The sequence below is a fragment of the Sparus aurata genome, chromosome 22 (genome assembly GCF_900880675.1).
Source record: "Sparus aurata chromosome 22, fSpaAur1.1, whole genome shotgun sequence".
In the NCBI taxonomy this organism is placed as follows: Eukaryota; Metazoa; Chordata; class Actinopteri; order Spariformes; family Sparidae; genus Sparus; species Sparus aurata.
The window spans coordinates 28,467,901-28,489,336 of NC_044208.1; the positions used below are offsets into that span (position 1 = coordinate 28,467,901).

Genomic DNA, 21,436 nt, shown 5'->3' on the forward strand with positions numbered 1-21,436 from the left:
GACAATCAAGCCAAAAGTTTAAATTTTAAAACAAGACAGCAGAATACAAAATGTAAAAACACAAAAAATAAAAAAAAAAGAATAAAAGTGATAAACCATTCAAGATCACATAAAAGGAAGGATAAATAAACAGATAATGCATTTATGATTACAGGATGACATCACATCCAAGGAATTAAGAACAGATAAAAAGATTATGAGCAGTAAAAAGGAATTAGGGACAATAAATAGATAACAATGAGAAAATAAGAGCAAGAAAGGACAGTAAGAAGAGGAAAAAAGATATCACGCGGTCAGAATTAAAAACATATAAGTCATCTTAGAGCATTAAAAGGAATAAAAGATGTGAAGAAGGATGACTTGACATAAAAACAACTCTGTAAAAGTCACTGAGGTCACTGTAATCTTCCAATCAAAGCTCTGGATCGATGCAGCATCTCTCATCATAAGGAAATAATGTGCCTGCACACACAAAACAACAATAGAGGATTTAATTGGCCCATTCCGCACTGTCCCTAATATTGACCAATTACAGACGCGAGTGGGCGGAGCTTGACAGACGCTTTTTTTCCCCCCCCCGCCTTCTTCTTCTTCTTCTTCAGTTTTCCTGGTGGCAGAGGGAGGGGTGCGTGTTGTTGTCTGTTGCTGCTGGGGACAGGCAGAGCTGCCAAGGTCGGTGAAAGTACCGTCGAGACCAAGACTTCTTCGGTTCTGAACAACCCTAACAAAACAAAGTACCGACCCGAGAGACACACAGGTGAGTTTTCATGTTTTCACCTAACTTTTTGCTGCGCGTGCGGTGGGCGCCAAAGTTGGATTTTCACTCCGCCTGGTGTTGTGCCAGATTGTGTGTCCCCGTCAAATCAGAGACTGTCAGTTGAGTTCACATGGGAAGAGATGCCGGGGAGGAAGCGCTAACTCGCTAGCTAACGTTAGCCGCTTTTTAAACGCTGGAGTTAGTTACGTGTTGGCGGCGGACGAGGTGTAAAAGTGACGATGTGACTCATTGTGGTTTATTTAGTCTCCCGGACTCTCTTATTGGGGAAGTAACGCTTTCTTTGGGTGTTCGCCTGACGGCGGTACCGGCTAGCAGGCGGACCGACTAGCCCAGCAAACTTAGCTTGCGAGAGTAGCAGCCGAACTCGAGCCACGTTTCATAGAGTTTCTCCTCGTCGCTTTCCTGAAATATTGCATTTTTCTCCACCAATTCTTAATCGCTTGAGTGACTGAGCGGTCTGAAATCCCCTGGAGCCCTGGTTTGTTTAAAGTTATAACAGTTTAACAACTATTTTCACCCGCAATCACTGCATCCTACACAGGGAAGCTGACATCAGTGGACTGTACTCAGACTGGCAGGTGGTTTTGAAACCGAATATGATTTGTTTCCTCTCCAGTCTTCTGATGTGGGGATTTCTCAGCCTGTCTAACTGGTAGAAGATCCACATCATCCCCGGTTCAGTTGCATGTTGTAAATGCCAGACAGCAGCAGCAGCTGTTTCTTTCTCTTCTCTTGACGCGGGTTGCCAATAAGTGACTCTCATTCTGCCCCATGGGGTTGTTACTGGAGTACATGCTTACATTACAGTTCAGCCATCAGCAGCACATTCATTCAGTCTGTTGTTGTGAGTCACTGCAGTGCTGAGGTGTAATGTGGTGGTACCCTGCAAATTCAGAACAGTGGTGGTTTGAGAAGTTGATCATGACTAAGGTCTTTCCAAGAACGGGTCCAAAAGTCCAAATCTTTATTTTATGAGTCGAGCAGGAGATGATGGTGTTTTGTCGTGCTGCGATGGAGAGTATAATCAGATATGGAATGGCTGCTTGATTTGGGAATCTTGCAGTGAAGCAGCTCTTTGAGGAGACGGTAGTCAGACAGATGAGGATGATTTCTGTCGACCCCTCACATGTCGTACACTCTCAGTATGAGCTGCTTCCATTCATTCAACGTTAATATAAGAGAAGATACAGAAACAAAAACTCACTCATTCCCATATCAGTGAATCTCCTAAACTGAGGCCATAAGGCAGAGGTATGATAAGGGCGAGGGGTGGAATGTATTTGGCACTCACTCTACTGTTTGCACTTGTCTTATGTACTTGTGTCTGTTGACGTATGTACTCGGGACAAATAAATCAATCTTGAAGTGTGAAACACAGTCAAGTAGGCAATAAAAGTGGTCTTTAAACATGTCATGACTCAAAATTTGTAACACATTCACCGAGCTTTGCCACTGAAACCAGCTTGAGATGCTGCATTTTGGTGGTTGTGGGAGGAATGTGCTTCATCGTGGCTCTCAATGCACTGAAATGGCGCTCTTTTGTTGGAGAGGACATACAGCAGCAGCTGCACGCCTCAACAACAGTGTGTGTGTGTGTGTGTGTGTGTGTGTGTGTGTGTGTGTGTGTGTTTGAGTGTGTGTGTGTGTGTGTGTATATGTGTTTTGTTTCAGTCGGTATGCCAGGCTCTAACTGCAGTATTAATGGAATGCTGGTTGAATTCTGTGACTGAAACACACGGGAACATGGCCGTTGTGGGTGAACCTAATCTCTCTTGGAAGAAGTTGAAATGCTTTGCATGTTCTTTGCATGACCTAGTCTCACTGTGCGCCTCATTGTTCACTTCTACACAGGGTGGACGAGTTGGGGCACGCAGGGCTTTATATAGCCCCAAAATGTAGATGCCAAGTCACTGCTATAAGCAGCAAGATATAAAAAGAGTCCAATATGATGTGGCACTTGGTTTACAGCCACATGTAAAGCAGTTGTTGTTCTGTTTGACTCTATAGAGGTATCAGACATTTTCTTTCAAATGTGTCATGGGAATTTCAAAATAAAGGCATATCTTAATGATGGTGGCGATATGAGTGGATCTATCAATCTGGATCGATGTATCGTTACAGCCCTATTATAGAGTAAAAAATTCCTATTTCAATACACATGACTTCTATTGTCCCTTTTTTAAAATGTGGTTATGGCACATGTTTAACAAAGATATGTAATGGAGGCAGGATATAATTTAATCGTTATGAAGTTTACCAAGTATCATATTCTGCATTATAATTATTAGTTTTTTATATCGACACATATCGAACAACCTGTGAAAGATCCATATCAGCCAAGCGGTATATTGGTCGGGCTTTAAACATGACAAACATTAAAAGCAAAGATTGTTTCTTTAGTGAGCAGACGATGAATTGGATTTGAACGTCCCAGTGATGGACCGTCTGTCCCTGCAGACCGGCTCCTGTTGGGGTTTTTGTGATGCTTGTGGAGCAAAGTAAAAAGCAGAAGACATGTCAGACTTTGCAAGAGTATGTGTGTGTGAGAGAGACCGAGACTGTTCAACGATTGCACTGGCAGAGCAGTAGCTGTTAGACTGCATTTTAAAGATTTGTACTCACGCCGTTCAGTGTTCGCATCTGTGACAGAAAAACAGGAAATGGCATCGCACACCCTGCAACAGTGGCAGTTTTTCACACTGTGGTTTTTAACCTGCTGCTGCATTACAGGTTGCCTGAGGCTAGCACAAGGGCGAGCCTTTGTGTTGCAAATGCTGTTTGTTTCAGACTCATTTAGCCCTGCTAGGATGCCACGACAGGAACACTACCACAACTCCTGAGAAAATACACGAGAACACAAAAGAATCCATAAATATTAAACACAGACATGCATGTGGAAGGTGTTTTTTTTTTTTTTAATCATTATAAGGCTGCCTGGTATCAAGTTTTACCACAGTAATCAAAACGAGACCAAAATATGTGTTGATGTGGAACCTAAACCAAAACTACACAGCAATGCATACTTTTCGATTGAGTGTGTGTTGTCATGATCAAAGATGTAGAGTATCCACCTTAGCAAGCTGATGTTGATGCAGCCTTCTGATGTGTGAAATATGATGACTACAGCCATTATAGTCATCTTACAAAGAGGCATCCCGCTCCTGAAGTGTGTGCTTTAAACTCTCCCCCGGCCGGATAAAGGTAATGCGATATTTGCAGATTAGCTGTTCTCAAACTCCAGATGCTTGCTTGCAGCAGCAGTTTTTTGTTTGTCAGAGTCCAGCAATGAATCACAAGTTGCTTTGTGACACTAAATGAGAATCCCAAAGGATTTCCTTCGAAGCAACGCACACTGCATCGGTGCCAAGTCTAATATCTGGTTTGTAGGTTTTAGCTGAACAAGCAGTGTGAAGCCTTCTTATATCATTACTTTACTGTCGATGCCAAGCGAGGTTAGCCCGCAGCGCTGTTTCTGACACATTCGTTAATGTATTTTGTCCATCTTTGCAGTTCCTCCTCATGTGTTCATTCAGCTGAAGGACATCACCGTTGCATCAAGATAAAACAAATACAAAATAAAAACAGTGTATGGTACAGAAATATTACTTTTAAGCTGAAGCAGGAATGACTGAAATGTAAATATCATTTTAGTTACTAGTTCATGGCAGCGAGGTGTGCTCATCCTCTCAGGAGAAGCTAAATGCTTCTTTATGAAAACATTATTTCATTCAGACAGAACGAACTGGCCAAGAGGTCCCTCAGTTCCTCAGCTCCTGGCTCTTAGTTCTCAGCTCTCCTCCTGTTGTCAACGACTAATGATCCAGTTTACCATGGACCACCAGCCACCGCTGATTCAGCCAATGCTGCCATCTGGGCTGGAATAGCAAGCACGACAGACTTGTCACTGGCTCTAGAGCCTCACATGCACATCCAACAGACTGTGTGTGAGTGAGAGTGTGTGTGACAGTAAAAAAGTCAAGGAGAGGATTAAAGTGTAATGTGGAGACAAAAAGGTAGATAGAGTTTAATAATCAAATGTTATGTTCCAATTTGCAAATAAGGCCAGCAACTGTTCGAACCATTAATTATTATTTTTTCAGCTGACAAATCTATGAACTGTCTAATTGTTTTAACTCTTAATCAAGAAACCTGTGTGTAGATATTTTGACAACTCACAGTAAGAAAAAGCATGTACAGCTGGAAATAAACGATGGCCAAATTCCATTTAGCTTGAGTTGCAGAGTCCTGATATCGTTATCGCTATTTTCCTACAATAGTGTTTTCACAACACTGGAATTTCATACTACGGAAAGCATCGACATAACAAACGCATGAAATTTAATGGCATCGAAGTTAATTTCCTGCTGTCTATCGTCAAAGTGTAATCAGAGTCTTTTCCTATGAATTGAAACTCAGATGCCTGAGATTCCTCAGGCCTCGTAGCTCTGAGTGGGATTAGTTTAGCTTCGAGAATTACAAATGGCTGTTGTGCCAACAGGACAACACACTTATCAACAACGGTTTTACTCAGAGATCTTGTTTAATGCTTCAGTCTTGTTGAAATGGGAGCCGTCACCAACCTCTTGAAATTCTCTACAGAGGTGGTCATGTTGATCCTTCAGGTGCTTTGATAAATTTGTTGTGTCAGCACCTTTTCATTAGCACTGCCGTGTAGCTTGCATGTTTTCATCCCTTCCTGTTCCTTGTTTATTTGATTAAAATGTGAAGTATTTTCAAACCGCATCCCCTCTGTTGAGACTGAGCACTTGCCATGTTAAATAACACCAGAACAAACCGGTGCGAATGAGATGAGTGATGACAAGACGGCTCTTAGAATAATGCCGTATTTTCACCGAGCTGGGCTGATTTGCTTTTCTATCACCAGTTCTACTTTACCGAGTCGAGCCGAGCCGTTCCAGTGATAGAGCAGCTCCAGAGTAGGACCAGGCCGACTCACTACTGAGGTCAACCAGAAACAAACACCCGTCTCGCCCTCAAATCGATACTGAAATCATGTCTGTGCAGGAAACCTGAGAGAAGGCAGTTTTTAAAAGTCAGTGTGTTCAGCTCTCAGTACTTCTGTACCTTCTAACTGGATCTCTTTAGTTTCTCTCGTCCTGTTTGTTCTTTCAAACAACTGCTGTGTTTTACTGTTTCATCGTGTTCACTTTCAGCTGGTTCAGGAGTCGTGCTGCTGAAAACACAACATTTCCTGCAATGCTCCTTCATAATAAAAGCTTTAACGGGGGGCTTTTATTGTGAAGAAGTTGCAGTAAATGAAACGTGTTTAGAACTGGATTAGCGGAGCCATTTTGTTAGCGGTGATTCTTCGATTGTACTTGGGGTATCGGGACAAGCTCGCTATTGGTTTACCCTCAAGCAGGTAGACCAGCTGTGGCGGATATGCAAAAAAACCTGCCGTGCCGAGTCAAACCGTGCCGAGCCAGGCCGGCAGATGTGATGGAAAAACGGCATAAGTGAGAGGAGGCGGAGCAATACGGGCACTGCTGTGATGTGTGTGTTTCATCTCATGGTCAGATCAAAGAGAAAGCGAGAATGCACAGCTGGTACCTGTGTATCGATACTGTGAAAGAGCGAGTGTTGAAACTGTTTCAAGTTTCAGAATCACTATCCTACAGTGACGAGTCAAGTGAGTGCTGCTAACGAGGCCTGTGACCCAGAGTTATCAGTTTTTAGCTGTAACTGCGTACCCAATTACACAGGGTGCTTTTTCAGTCTCTATTTGGCAAAGCAGGATTAATAAATCTCAGCCGGTAGAACAGCTTATCTCTTAAAAGCTTAAAGTGTTTTAACACTTAAGCCAGCAGCGTTCAATGTTCAACAGGAATAATGTGCTCCTGTGAAAATTATCTAACATTTTTTATTCATTGTTGGCCGTCCTTGATCGCCTCCTGTTTTTACTACTCTCCGGAAATAAGTAATTTCTTTGTGCGTTCGACCATGGCCGTGTCACGGTGCAACACCACGCGAATCAAAGTGTCTGCTCCGAGTTCCTGTTTTACCCCAAACTACCCGTCTGACTGTGTATTTATCTGTCTGTCTGTGAGAACAAGTGTGTGTGTGTTGAACTGCGCTGCTTTATGACCCTGCACACTTCCCGCTCACGTTTCACTTTTTATACTCACATCCTGTCAGCGGGACAACAGCTCTCTGTGAGTGTGTTTGCTGTGCAGTTTCACTATCCTCTCACTGACTAGTATTGTGCAGAGGCTGTGCTCGTAGCTGTCAGCTTCAGTGTGTTTATTACCCCTCAAGTGCTCCAATATAACTCTGTCGGTGTTTACTTTGTTTTTTTCCTGATGTCTTGCATGTTAAACCTTTATTTTATGATGGGAAACTTTTCTTTGGTTAACCAATCCTCAAACTTTCATGCGTGCTTGTGCAGAGGCAATATTTAAGGATGTCTTTTTAAAATGTATTTTATGCTATAATGAGAATACCTCCCTGTTTTCTTTCTTCCATATGACTTTAATGTTGGTCTTACTTAATCTTCTGAGGTTTCCCGCTGCATCGAGTCAGATCAGGAACCTGTTGTTTCTGAAACCTGAGAAGTGGTACACCAAGGTCATTTAAAATGCGCGCCATCTGTCCTATCGATTTTGTGCGAACTACTTTGAACTAAGGGGTTTCTTTGCTTTGGCAGTTTATTTATGCACAAATGCCTAAAGCACCATACTTTCTAGGCCACTGGAAAATTGGAAAGCCTTTTTGAAACTGGTTCCAGTACAAAGTTAGTTTGAAAGTTATGAAACTACAAGATAAAGAGTTCCTCAGAATGACTCATTGTTGTCACCTGTCACGTTTGTGTCTGGTTACATGCACTTAATCACTCATTTTGAGACTTAATTGCCATTTAACAAACGACAGGGCATTTTCACACCTCGGCTGTGTGAATCACACTTTGTTTGTATGAAGTGAAATGACATGGAAGTTACTTCCTATTTGTTGGCACGATGCTTCTGCCGGATATGTGATTATTGAAAGCTTATTTAGTTGGATTGTAAAAAGGGTTTGTGAGGCCGATATGCAACAGTGTGCATCACAAAGTGCACCGTTAACTGAATGTACAAACATTATAGTATTTAATCTTGACAGAGATTAACTGCGTGCTGGCTGCCACACCACCTGCTCGTCTGCATTTCCACAGCTGGCAGGAGGATCTTGGCCTCTGCTCGACTGGCTTTTTGCGATTCAGCAGCACTCTCACTGATCTCAGCAGGTGCAGGGATCCAGAGATTTACAGCTGTTTATTGTTTATTGTTCATTGCAAGCTAACAGTCTGCAAGTGCCCAAACATTAGGATGCTCAGCAGGGGTAGACTGAATTGGACTGACCGATTGTCAGTTCGGATTTAACATCCACCACACTATCTGATTGGTAACCCGTCACAGCTTATAGCCTATAAACAGTAAAAAAATATGAATCTACACAGCAACTAGTCACTAAATGTATCAAATAAATGTCTTGGAGAGGAAGTGTAAAGTAGCAGAGTGAGATATACTCAAGTGAAGTACCCCAAAATTGTAATTAAGAATGGTTCTTTACTTTCTTTCCATCACTGGTTGTGAAATAAATGATGAATATTGGTTCCAAATATCGTTATCGATCTTTTCATTTTCTAACATCTGGCATCGGCCTTGAAAAAGCCATATCGGTTGACCCCTGATGTTGAAGAACACAGTCATGGTGCTGTAGTGAGGTCGGTACTGAGTGTGTCAGAACTGATTTATGTTCGGATCGGATGGTGACGATTATAATGTTGATTATTAGTCCCGATAATTTGATTACGTAATTATTTGGATATCCAGATGGTGCTGTTAGATAAATTAATATTTACTTTCAGTTGCAAACATGCTGCAGTCCTAAACACTACAATATACATGCATGATAAATTAATTGTACAGCCCGTGTGGGTGAAAACAAGAATAGACAGTTGTTCCTGAAACTAGTCACATCTCAATTTGACAAAGTGTAACATATAACAAAGCACCGTAACCAGATTCAGTAGTCAGTGTGTTCTGCATGTGGTTTGCACAGACTCCTCTATCTGTAACTGAGTGTGTGGTGAGCTATTCTTTCACTTACCAGACAGATCTACCACAAAGTAAGAGCACAGCAAGGAGGAGGAAAAAAACATTTGGCCTAGATATATTGCATGACTAACCATCGAGTGCACTTGATCTTGGCCTCTGTCAAACATGAGACCAAAGCCGTGATCCGTAAAGGTCAAGTATCGTCTGCGAGGCCATTCTGGAGTGATTAGCACTGATCCGTCACTGTAGAGCCGCCACTCACGGAAAGCCATAAATAGGTTTGTTTTCATAAGGAACACCCGTGTGCCCCACTCCCTGCGCTGGCATAGCCTGTTTTTGCAGAAATTACTCAGAACAATAGTCTGTGCATTTTTTAGCCTCCAGCTCGGTGTGTAAAATGATTAATACTAAGTGGTTCACTCTACAACACAATATTAGTATAGCAAATAATCTACCCTAATTAAATTAGATTTATGTGTTTTAATATAAGTGATTTAGATAAGAAACAACTGAGAAAATATCACTATCAAACATACAATTAAACTGAATGAGTTAAAGGAGCAGGTTACCATTTTGGGAAAAGTACTTCATAGCTTTCTTCTTTTTTGCCAAAGTTTGATCAGCTGAGGTGTAAAAACAACAGTTTGCAGTTTTAAGGGAGGTTTTGTGCCAAACTGTCTTTTGGCTGATCTTCTCATCTAACTCTCTGCAAGAAAGCAAATGTACTTATTTCCCTAAATACCAAACTATTCCTATAGTTCAGATAACTTTTTACTTTTTACTGTTACTGTTAAAAGACTGCCTGAATGTAAGCTTCATACAATAGTACGATAACCTAAATCACAGGCATGATCCTGTCACAGAATCACAGTCGCAATAACCGACAATATATTGCACAGCTGTTTTACTTCCCCATAGTGCAAGAAGTATATCCACATAGTATTGCCAGTGAGTTTGCATGAATGTATTCATCAAATGGAGGGCTGCTATTTTCATAATCTGCTGATTATTTTCTCAACTAATCTATTAGATGTTTGACCTTTTTAAAATGTCAGAACGTGGTGAAAAATGTTTCACAGTGTTTCCAGAATCCCAGGTTGACGTTCTCAAATGTCTGTACACAAATCAAATATACTCAGGTTTCTGTCACGGAGGATGAAATAAAAAAACAGAGAAGCTGAATAACAACACATCCGTCTTTGTAGAGTTGTGTGCTTACATGATCCAGAATATTCCCAACAATGTTAAAACCCAGAGAAATCCTGATGATTTTCATCATCAAGGTGTCAAAGATGACTTTTATTTGGTTACTTTTCCTTACAACCTCTGGGAGAGACTGAACAAGTGAGGAAGAAGGTCAGTGAATATAACTTAACACAACATAAATAAAACTTTAATTCATGAATATGTCTTCCTGAGCCACATCAGATCCGTTGTTGTCTTGAAATAACATACTGAGCTTTTTTTTTTTAAATAACACAAGCTAATTAATCAATTGTAAAAATAGTAATTAGTATTTGACAGCCTATAAGCTGATTGTTGCTGTATTCAAATGACTTTCTGTCTTAAAGCATCTGCAGTCAACAAGATTTGATTCTCCGGTGATCTGTGGCAGCAGCACATGTTTGAGTTTATTAAGATTATCGTGCTGCCGCTGTCAAAGTATCTTCTGTTAGCCTAGCTTGGATGCCTCCGCTCAGCAGAGACGTAGCATGCAGGGGTGGAGATGGCTTGATGCTCTCACATACAAAGTCGGTAACACTAGTTTGACACTGGAGTCAGTCACACACAGACATGGTTCCCTTTGTATCTGCAGTGCTGTTGACATGCAGGGCTTGGCAGAACAGAAGTGGCATTGAGCGAAGATGTAGGAGGAATTTTCTACGCCTGGAGTCCCACTCTACGCGGCCATGGCTGCTCGTAGCCAGACAGCCTCCTCCTCCTCTCCAAATACCAAACGCCCTCCTTAACTTTCCTACTTGCTTTTTGCCTTGATTTCTTTTCCTCCTTCCATTGTTCTCTTTATGCGCTCTCATGTGCCTTGGCAGACTGTCTCTCTCTCTCTATCCCACTTTCTTTCCCTGAGTTGTTTACTACATGCACACCACCACCAACCACCCCCCTCCTCAGCTCTTGTGAGCAGAAAAAGATGACCACTGTGAGTTGTAGTGTGTGTTGCCATTATCAGTGTCCCTCTCCCTCTCTCTACACCAGAGGCCAGATGTGGAGGAGGGATAGTGGGGAGTTTGTAATGTGCAAGTGTAAAATTAGGCAGCAGGCCCAGCTGACTGAACCACAGGGTACACAGAGCCAGCTGCTGAGGACCGGACTCGGTAACGCGCTGCTGTGTCACTGACTCAAGTGTGTGTGTGTGTGTGTGTGTGTGTGTGTGTGTGTGTGTGTGATATGCGATGTATGATTCCTGAGTGCTTAGAAATTAACCGTGCTTGACGTGCAAGTGCTCGACGCTCAAGAGTTCTTCAGTGTGCGTAGAGCAGTTCGAGCACGGTGAGTAGAGCGGAACAGTCGAGCCCTGTGCTGCCCTGTGAAGTAGACTGTAAGAGGGAAGGATAAAGAGTGTCACTGATACAGTAGAGGGAAGCAAGGCTGCCATTGTGGTGGTGCTGGGCAGGTTTCCCCTTCTCCACCCAGCCCACCCTCTCGCCAGAAGAACCCCGCACCACCCCCCCGGCCTGTGTCCATATTAGGGCAAAACTCAGCCAACCTCCCCTCGAGCGGAGCTCAACCCCCCCAACACGCCCTGCTGTCACATTTGCTCCAGCGAAGGGAGCCTGAGGGAGACGCAGCTCCCCTAACCCAATTTGAAGGCCTGTTTTCCTGGCCAGTCAAAACAGCAGAAGGATTTTAAAAATGGATGCAGAGGGCCAAGGCCAATTGTGTTGTTTTGGTTTTTAAGTGGCAGGCTGGTGTATTCTGAATGTTTTTCTTTTTTGGGTTAGTTTTTTCAGGACCTGTTGTTGATGGCTTACCTTGAGCAGAGACTAACCATAAATTCCTTTTTTGTACCACTTTTTCTCCAAAGTTCCTTGTAGTTTCATGTCTGCCAACATCCTTAGTTTTAGTTAGTGATACAACGATCTAATACTCGGATATCTGAGAGGGGAAAATGTATAATCCGATCTGATTTTTATTAAAATCTCTCTAAACTCTCCCATAAATGCTTAAACTATACATGCCGTAAAGAGAGCAGCATGTGTCATGTGACTAGCAGGAGCGAGCTTGTGTGAGACTCTCATCATATCAGCTGTGTGGAATTACTTTAAGCTAATGGAAGAAAAAAGCAAAACAGTTGAGTGCAAATTTATGCAGTGCAAGTGTTTCGAGGGGTGGCAGCACCGCTGGAAAATTCAACTTCACATTTGCAGAAACAAGGGGAGGGGTTCTGTGGATTTATTTTTTACAGGCGAAGAGTGCGCAGAGTGAAGAGTGTACCGATATACTTTCTGTAACTTTGTTGTTTAGGAGGTGGTGAAAGGCTGTATTGGATTGATATCAGTATTTGCGGATAGTCAAGATTTTCTTATCGACATCAGTATCAAACAACAAAAAGTGGTATCAAGCCATCCCTAGTTTTAGTTGGCCCAAAAGATCCCATAATATTTGCTAGACTGGTGCCAAAATGTACACATTCATCATCATATTATTAATGGTATAACTTATTGTATTACAGTCATGTTACTGACTACCAAACCGGTATACTTAGTTCTTAGTTTGCCATAATGTTCTGCTTCTTTCATTACTTTTTTAGGATGCAAAACTTTCTAGAGTAGAACAATAACTGCACTCAGCAGGCACTGAGGTAGTAGGTACACAGATTATACCAGGCCAGAGGTCAACAGTACAAAAGTTGATGCCAGCTTCATTACAATGGGGCATTTTAGTGTGCAAATGCTCACCATTAAGAACGAGTGGCAGTGAGCACGGTATGTATGGTGTTATGGTTCTGTGAAGGCATTTGGTAGTGAGGGACACACTAGTTAAACAATTGGTTTGTGCTTGCCAGTCATTTTCCGAGAGATTCCCAAACAGAAGTTATTTTGGGTCATTGGTGTTGATTTTGGTTTCCTTTGGTTTATACAGAGTCCTTCTCAGAGGAAATGAGTTGATTTAACAGACATAAGACCTGCGACACAGGCGTTGTAGACTCTGAACGCGCTCAAGTGTACGAGCACTGTCGAAATTACACATTGACAAGTTTGGACTTTAATACGCTAACTATAGATAAAATGTCCAAGCTACCATTATCATTTCAGACAGACATCCAGTCATGCAACAACGTGAAAACCAAAAATATCAAGATTAATGGCTCAACAGTAAGACACAGTCACAGTTCATTACGGTTGTGCACTGGCAAAACAGGGTTATTTTTGAATAGCAGGTTTTAGATAATAGTCGGTAATGACACACCACTAAATGTCCTTGGAAGGAGGGAACACTTTTGTATAATGTTCTGCGTGTGCCACAGCGTACCTGCTATTTAGATCCTATTGGGCAATTAGCTGGTAATTATCTTTTTCTGAGGGCTTGACTGACAGTGCTGGTATGAAACCTTTTATGCGTGCTGTTACGCCTCTGATAATGAGAGGATGAGAATGCTGAGAGTTCAGAGGCATGTTTGCTTGATTGTCACATGCCCCTTTTTGACTAAGGTGCTGTTCAGGTGCTGGTTCAGAACCAGTGCCTCCTCTGGAGCAAGTTCTGTCTTTTGGAAGCTACTTGGAACTCACTCTCAGCCATGAAAACTGGTTCCAGAGCATCACCAACACTTTGGTGGTCAAAAACAAATGGCTTGCTTGCGTCAGGGGGGCTATCGTGACCAAGAACCGACTAAAAACTGTGCCTTTTTTAATAACCAGAGCTAGTGTAGTGTGTTCTTTCTTATCCAAGAGAGAATAAACCAAAGATTTATACAATGGAAGCCAAATCGAGGCGGCAGTGGTCCGACGAACAGTCACGTTTGGATGCCAGTTTAGGCACTCAAGGCCAGGAGCAACACTTGTAAAGAGTTGATGAGCTCCGCCATAGTTGTTCCTGGCAGTGCTGGAAAATTGGAAAAGTACACAGTGACTGAGTGTTGGTTTTCACGCCCATAGAAAAGCGAGCACATTCAGCTGTGATGGCCGCTTGTTGCTCCACTGAAGATTTCTCCACTTTCCTAAGTTGTCCAGTCAGTTTACAGAAATCCAGGCTTCATAAATGGTGTTAACAAAACTGTGTCTTGTTCACTCCATAATTACTTTTGTCGTTTTTTGCCATTTACTGAGCTTCATTGTCATCAGAAGAACTCCACATCAGATTCTGTGCCAACATGGCTGGTAGATAAACTCCCAGACGCAGCCAGAAAAGAAGCAATTGGCTGATGGTCATTTTCCTCCGTCTGGGATTTACTGTGTTTGAACAACACCACAGGTCTTTTTAAGATTTATGTGTTTTTTTATTGGCAGTTCCTTGTTCCTCAGCATGGACAACACAGTAGGCTCTGACCCTGGGAATGTGTTATTCAGAATCAAAACTGAGAAGGCTGTCTTTTTGTGTTTCATTGTGTTCCAGCTTCAATTTTTATAAGCATGGCTCTTTGAAATATGTGCGGCCAAGATACAGGGGAGGAAATTGTTTCTGTCTGTTACATTTGACCTTTTAAAAAGGCCGCATGTTTGGATATGTTGTTGCGGAAGATTCATAAATAGTCACCTGAGCGAGAGGAAGAAAAACTGGAACCAAATTCCTGAATCTGCAGTTCAGGTTCAGCCTGCTTGGAGCTAATCGAGTTGGGAGAGAAAAGCAAAAGCATTTCCTGTTACGTCTAAGAATGTTTTTGAGAGTTCCTGCGTCACAAAAGACTGTTACAATGTTTCTTACCCTAAATTATATTGTAAAGTAAAACAAAAAATCTGTATTCTGTTTCTAGATATAATATTAATCAGGATTAATTGGATTTAAATGGACACATGCATAATCTTTAGATCTTTCATCATTTTATATGCACATCTTGACCATCTCAGCTGCTGCAGACACTAAAGAAGTATTTTGTGCAGAGGAAGCGTACTGTTGTTTACAAGAATAGTAATAATGTGATGTGCAGTTTCTCACGTGAAGCTGTGCAGCTCTACCTGCATGAGAATAGAAGGAACTTAACACAGTTCCCACATGTTTCAGTGTTGTTCAGCCTGCACAGGGACTCGGTCGGCTGATGCATTTCCTGTTCACTCGAGTGTCAGTTGATGAATGAAAAGTTGTACTCGCTGTAGTGTGAAATCTACGTCCTGCGTTTCATTTTGTTGTACTTTTGAGGGTTGCGTGCAGAGGCGACGAGTGCTGTGAACCGCCACGTTTTGATGTTGTAAAATGAATACAGAGTGAATGTAGGCACAACGCTGTCAAATGAATGAATCTTAATGCTCGGTGATGTCTCCGTCTCCCCCTTTAGGCCCCCCCTCCCTAAAATCCCCCCAAACCCAGAGCTCACTGGGCTGTTATAAATCCATCATCTATTCATCAGCTGTTGCTATGCAGAATGGAAGAAAGATGCTCCAGAGTTGTCACAAACACACACAGACACACATTCATTTACCCATGGGAGGGTCGCGGTCTTCCAGCCCATTGAACCTCCATTGAAGGTTAACCCTCGTCTGAACCCGTAGAGGGTGTCTGCAGGAGGCACATCGTCCTGAGCCAGATGTGTCTCTCCCTGCCCTCCCTCCCTCACTCCCTCACTCCATCTTTTGCTTTCCACACTACAGTAGGGGAAAGGCTCTTGCTAACAAAGACACACACACACATACCAAGACACACATTAGCCTGAGTGAGTCTCACCTGGGACTTGAACCTTCTCTTTACCCCCCTCACAAATTTGCACACCAACTCCGCTCGCGTGACCTGGAGCAGTGTCGGAAAACGTGTCTTTCCAAGTGGATTTGGATTTGGAGATGATGCTCATTCACGTAAATAATTGATTTATAGGTTTAATCCTGGATGTCTGAACGTCAACAGCTGTCACGCTATCCAGTGTTTGTGCCAGGGTCTCCTGTTGTTGGTTTTATGGAGTATGTAATGGAGCAGTAACAGCTGAGTTGACTCGGAGTGGACATGAAGTGTGTTTTTTTCTTTCTCACACAAACCCTACAAATGAGTATTTTCTGAAAAATACCACGTGTTGAAACTTCACATCCAACTACAGATGACTTCAGTGATTGAAATGACATTTTAAGAGCTGCACGATATGATCAAGAAAAAATATTGCAATTATTTTGACAGATATTACGATAGCGATATAATATAATTCATGATTATTATGGATGATTACAATTTTCAGTCATTGAGAAACTAGTATAATCAATACATCAATCTGCAGCACTACAGCATTTTATTAAAACACTTTTTTGACACATTTGATCTTTTTTATAAAATAATTGCAGTTCTTGCGATTTTTAATAATTTTGTGATTTTTTTGTGCAGCCCTAGCCGTTATGTAAACTAAGGATACTACAAGTGGTAACAACATTTGGATAATTAATAAATTATGCTCACAAAGCTGTTGTTTTTTTAAATGAAGCATTTTTTATTTTATTTTTTTACTTTACAAACCAATCCCATGAGGTTTGTAAAAATGATTTACATGATTTGCCTACTAGAATATATATATTACACCAAAAGGTCATGTTTTCCCTCTGACCTGCTGTACTAAAGGAAGTTTATCATATTTCTAACCCAGGCTATGTTTGAATTATGGCTAATTTTGAATAAGGAAGCTTAAATGTAGCATTAAGAAAACAATGAGCCTTGATCCAAAGTGGGTCACGGCCTGTTTCCCCCTCAGGACAGGAAAATGTTTTGACTGGCTAAAAACAAGAAAAACTACACATCAGCAGTATACATCTGTACATGCACTGTGAAAGTCAGGACCCATTGTTGGTCAGTGTGGTTGCTTCTCAAGGAACAATTGTGTTTCCAGTCTGGTGTGACGGCTCCGACTCTGTGTGTTTTCTTGGAGCTGGTTTTCTGGGTAGAGTTGTGTCGACCTTGACAAATTGCTCTCTGACAAGTTGTTTCTCTGTTTCACACCATGTAACTACAGTGACCGATTGTAGTACAATTACAAACTATAACTGTGTTTGATAACCATTTTTATTTAGAGTTTAAGTCTATATTCAGTGTATCAAGTTCTGGTCTCAGCGCCATTTGTAGTTTTGTTAAGCACACGTTCTTTTAGGCGACTCAGTTTTAGTCCTTGGGCTGCAACTAACAATCGTTTTCAGTATCGATTAATCTGCTGATTATTCTCAAAATTAATCAATCAATTCCGTAGTAAATGACAGAAAAATGTGTAACTTGCCTAACTTCCCAAAGTGAGTGCCCACACTGACGTCTTCAGTCCTAAACCCAAAGACAAAGAAAAGCAGCATCACATAAATCACATTTAAGAAGCTGGAAGCAGCAAATGTTTGACATTCTTGGCTTAAAAAATGAGTTTCCACCTATTTTGATTATCGATTCATCTACTAATCATTTCAGCTATACAGTCAAATCTAAATTGATGAAGCTTTCAATGTTTTTGTCGTCAGAGGTGTTGGTCACTTTCGATGCCAGTTTTGAAGTTTTGTTCAGCACAAATCCTTTTTAGGCATTTTCACTCTGTAAGGCCTCAGTAATCGCCTCATTGTAATCAGTCATGATATTGCATTATGTTGATGACTCTTCAGAAACTCTGGAGGTGTAATATCAAGTGTCGGCTTCAACAGATGCCTGGCAGTCGTGGTATTTATGGGTGCAATAATGACGGCAGCCCACAGGATAGATTATTACAACACTGCATGAAGCACGCCTAAGATGCGTCATATTTACATACTGTAGTTTTGGCTTTATCGGGAAGACGATTAGACTTTAAACTGCGTTGGACAAGTTTGCACTAGATTATTATAGTAGCTTACTGATTAACTGAGTACTCAGTGGTGTGAGGATAAAGCTAAGCATGTAAACACTCTGAAAGCACAGCTGATATGAGAGCCAGATAACAGCGACTCGTGAATGTTTACTGTTACGGTCCATTTAACCAACTGAAGTGTGGGATATAGAGTCTTTTGTCATCTTGTGTAAACGTTGCCTACAGACTATTGGACTAAAACACTGGCCGGCCGCCATCACAGTCAAGTAATGTGTGTCTTTCCATGTCAGACACATTAAAAGTACATTTCTGCGCCGTTTAGTTGTGCTCTACTTTATTGTTCTACTTTCCTTTTAGTTGCAGTTAATTCCCTCCAGCAACACGCAGGCGCTGTCACAATAATGATGCTCTCTTTCTTTAGCTTTTTTAGATGTTGTTCGGATGCACCCGCTCCTTTTCTCATGGATATATTTGTTTTTTTCTGCGGTTTCCCCCCCCGGGACAGCATCTGCCGTTTTCTTGTCATCTTCATCCCTCGCTTATAGTCTGTCACTCTCCCCCCTCTCTCCACCCGGGAGGTTTTGGCGTCCTCCTCTCCAGACTTTCAACCAGAAGTGACAGGAGCTTTCATCATCACACACCTTCCCTTTTTCTAAACAGTAAACCATTGAGGAACAAAGTGTGTGCGTGTGTGTTTGTGTGTGTTGTGTGTGTGTGTGTGTGTGTGTGTGTGTGTGTCCTGGGGGGTTCCACTCTGTCATCGCGTGCTTCCCCTGTTTTAACGGACATATCTCCTGTCACCATGGAAACAGATAGCTTTTTGACACAGGCGTGCAGGCAAGACTGTGTCTATCTTTTGTGTGTGTCTTCGAGCTGCAACGATCAGTCAATTAGTTTTGATAATTGATTGATCTGAGCAATTTCTTACAGGAAAAAGGATTGTATAGGCGATGAAACCTTCGTTCCTTTTTGTCGGAACAAAAGAAGCGTTTGATTTCGACAAGCTCTCATCCACTGAGAACAACAGTGACAGATGCATCTGATTTTCCGATTTTTTAAAAAAGTAGCAGCGTTGGCTTCAATGTTCAAATGCATTGCTCCTCTGCAAAATAGATTGTAAGGTCAAAATCAGTTTAATTACTCTCACTGGGACATAATGGACCTGTATAATTATTATTAATGTATGTGTTATTCTTGTGGGGTCACTGGAAAATTCCACACCGGCTCTCGATAGATGTTTCCTGAAAAACATGTTTATTTTGTAGGAGTCTGCACACATCTCCCTCCTCACTGTCGGGCTCCACCACCTGCCGGGATGATTGATAGATTTAATGACGGAAAGGCTGCAGAACTGACTCATCTTCCCTCTGCCTGGCTAAATGTGAGGCTGGTTTTACAGAAGGATGTGTCATTGGGTTAACTAGCTGATTAACTGGGGGACTGCTGGGTGGAAGATGCATCTGGCTAGCTAATGGCTGTTTTGATTTTTGTTGTTTTTTATCCTGAAAGATGTCGGTAGGCTGTGAACTTCCTGGCTAATTAAGTATGCGGTGTCATTGTGTAAATGAGTTGACTGGCTGCTGACACCTGTCTTTCTTTTCAGCTGTCAGACAATCAGAAAACCCAGTTTATTTAATTGAAGGAGGAAGCAGAGAAGTGAGAGCGAAAGTGAAGGAGAGATTAGGACGTACGTGGATGACGACGTTACAGTGCAGAGAAGGAGAAGTTGGCTGTAGGCTGAGTGAAGTGGGTGTGATGGTGGAGTGTCTGCGCTCAGTCTGTGCCGTCCACATGCTGTTTTGGCAGTCGGTGTCTAAGAGGTCCAGAAGGAACACATGAAGTGTGTGTGGTTGTGTGTCTGTCTGTGTGTAGACGTAGTGAAATGCTGAGGTGAAGTCCACTTGTGTGTCACCTCACACTTCCCATGCCTTTATAAGGAGAGTGTCTAGAGTCCCTGTGGAGCCTCCATCCATCCATCCATCCATCCATCCATCCATACACAACATCCCACCTCTTTCCTTTGCTCTGTTGCCATGCAGGTTCTCCAGAGGAAGGATGGGGGTCAACACAGATGGATGAGGACTATTTACAGTGACAGATGGGACTGTCTCGGTCTTCAGGCTTTCACACGATACTGTTACTGTTGCCCAAACAAGAAAAGAGGCTTCATGGCAGTTTTTCTTAAAGTGCACATTCTGTTTCTGAAGCACAAGGACAGTGTGTTCTTGCAAAGGAGAATGTCTTAGGTGAAAATGTATTCCTTTTTGCCCGCATGTGGTATAGCAGTAGGCAGAGTGGCAGGAAGACTATTTAGTGGCAACGTTGTGGATATTAATAAAGTGCAGCAGAAGTTGCAGGGTCAGATTCCCTGAAATGTAACTCAAATAATCTCAGAATCAGTTCTTAACTTGACGGGCAAACCAGTGCAGAGAGGCTAACACAGGTGTAACGTTAGCTCTCCAACCAGTCTGCGTTAAGATCTGAGGTCCTTCATTTTTAACAAACTAAAGACGTACCAGGGAAGTGTGATTAAAGCAAGTTAAAAAGATAATTGCGTAAATCAAGCTGTGAATTCATGTATGAAATGTTCTTAGTCAGACCGTAGTATTAGTATATTTCAGTATGGTCTGACTTTTGCTGTGTCACTCAGCGGAAAGAAACCGGTGAAAATAATTTATTGACATGAAGCTCAGACTTCAGTCCAGGATCAAATATTGTGGAGAGATTCCTGGAATATGGTTTGAAAAACGGGGGAGAGTGAACCGAACGTTGACGAGTAGAATAGACGAGTAATGTGACATCTATTTCTTTACTTTCTGCCCTCACGCTGCAGGGAGATGCAGCACAGTTCTTTTCCAGTGACCATCAGCAGCTGCCGCTTGTCACAGGACATTTAATACTCCGGTGAACGAGAAGCAGACGGAGCCTTAATCAGCTTTATTTTGTATATAACAGACAGGGGTGTAGATTTCACTGTTGAATAATTCAGTGTGTGTTTTGTGATGAGCGAGGGCATCATTTGTTTGTTGGATGCTTGTATGTGTCAGGTGAAAAATGGAAAGTTGGCTAATGTGGAAAGTTGATCCTGTACCTGTACGAAGCACAGATGTTTGATGTGAGACACGCCCACACACACACACACACACACACACACACATGTTTTGTGATGGAGGTAAGACAAAAAATCATCTTTTTCCATATTGAGTTTAACAGTAATTCTCTCTTTTCTCTGGTTTCAGAGACAACGAGAAGGCGGATGATATAGAAGGCAACCTGAGGTCCTCCACCAGAGAAGGTACGCGACTGTCTCTCTGACTCACACGCACACACACACACACACACACACTCTTAAAAATACAGTTTTCTGGGCTAGTGCAGTCATGTTTGAGTAATAGCACCCTCTGAGCTGCCACTGAGGCACATCAGCCCAGCAACAATGCTGTGGTTTAGATGATTACAGCAGGATTAGTCTGCACTTGTTGTAATAAGCCCAAAACTTTCTCCCTCGAAGGCTGCTGAACTGTTTGTCCTCGGGGCTGTTAAAGAGCAAATGAACTGGAATTTCTCAAATCTGAGCAGGTGGCGGCTGCCAAACTTTGTGTGTGATTTGACTAAAATACAGCCACATCACACTGCTAATGTTTGATGCAACAGTTGCCGTCTGAAAAGGCTGTTAGATTGAGAATATAATATGTGGAAAGA

General features: G+C 42.1%; 1 protein-coding gene across 3 annotated transcripts in view; it reads left to right on the forward strand.

Annotated features, from left to right (window-relative positions):
* The first annotated feature begins 604 nt into the window (after window positions 1–604).
* fam49a (family with sequence similarity 49 member A) overlaps window positions 605–21,436 on the forward strand; it is a 34,378-nt gene continuing 13,546 nt past the window's right edge. For all 3 annotated transcript variants that reach the window (XM_030405476.1, XM_030405477.1, XM_030405475.1), the window contains exons 1-2: window positions 605–757; window positions 20,974–21,029. The gene's annotated coding sequence lies outside the window, so the exon portion shown is untranslated. The remainder of the gene's footprint in view (window positions 758–20,973; window positions 21,030–21,436) is intronic.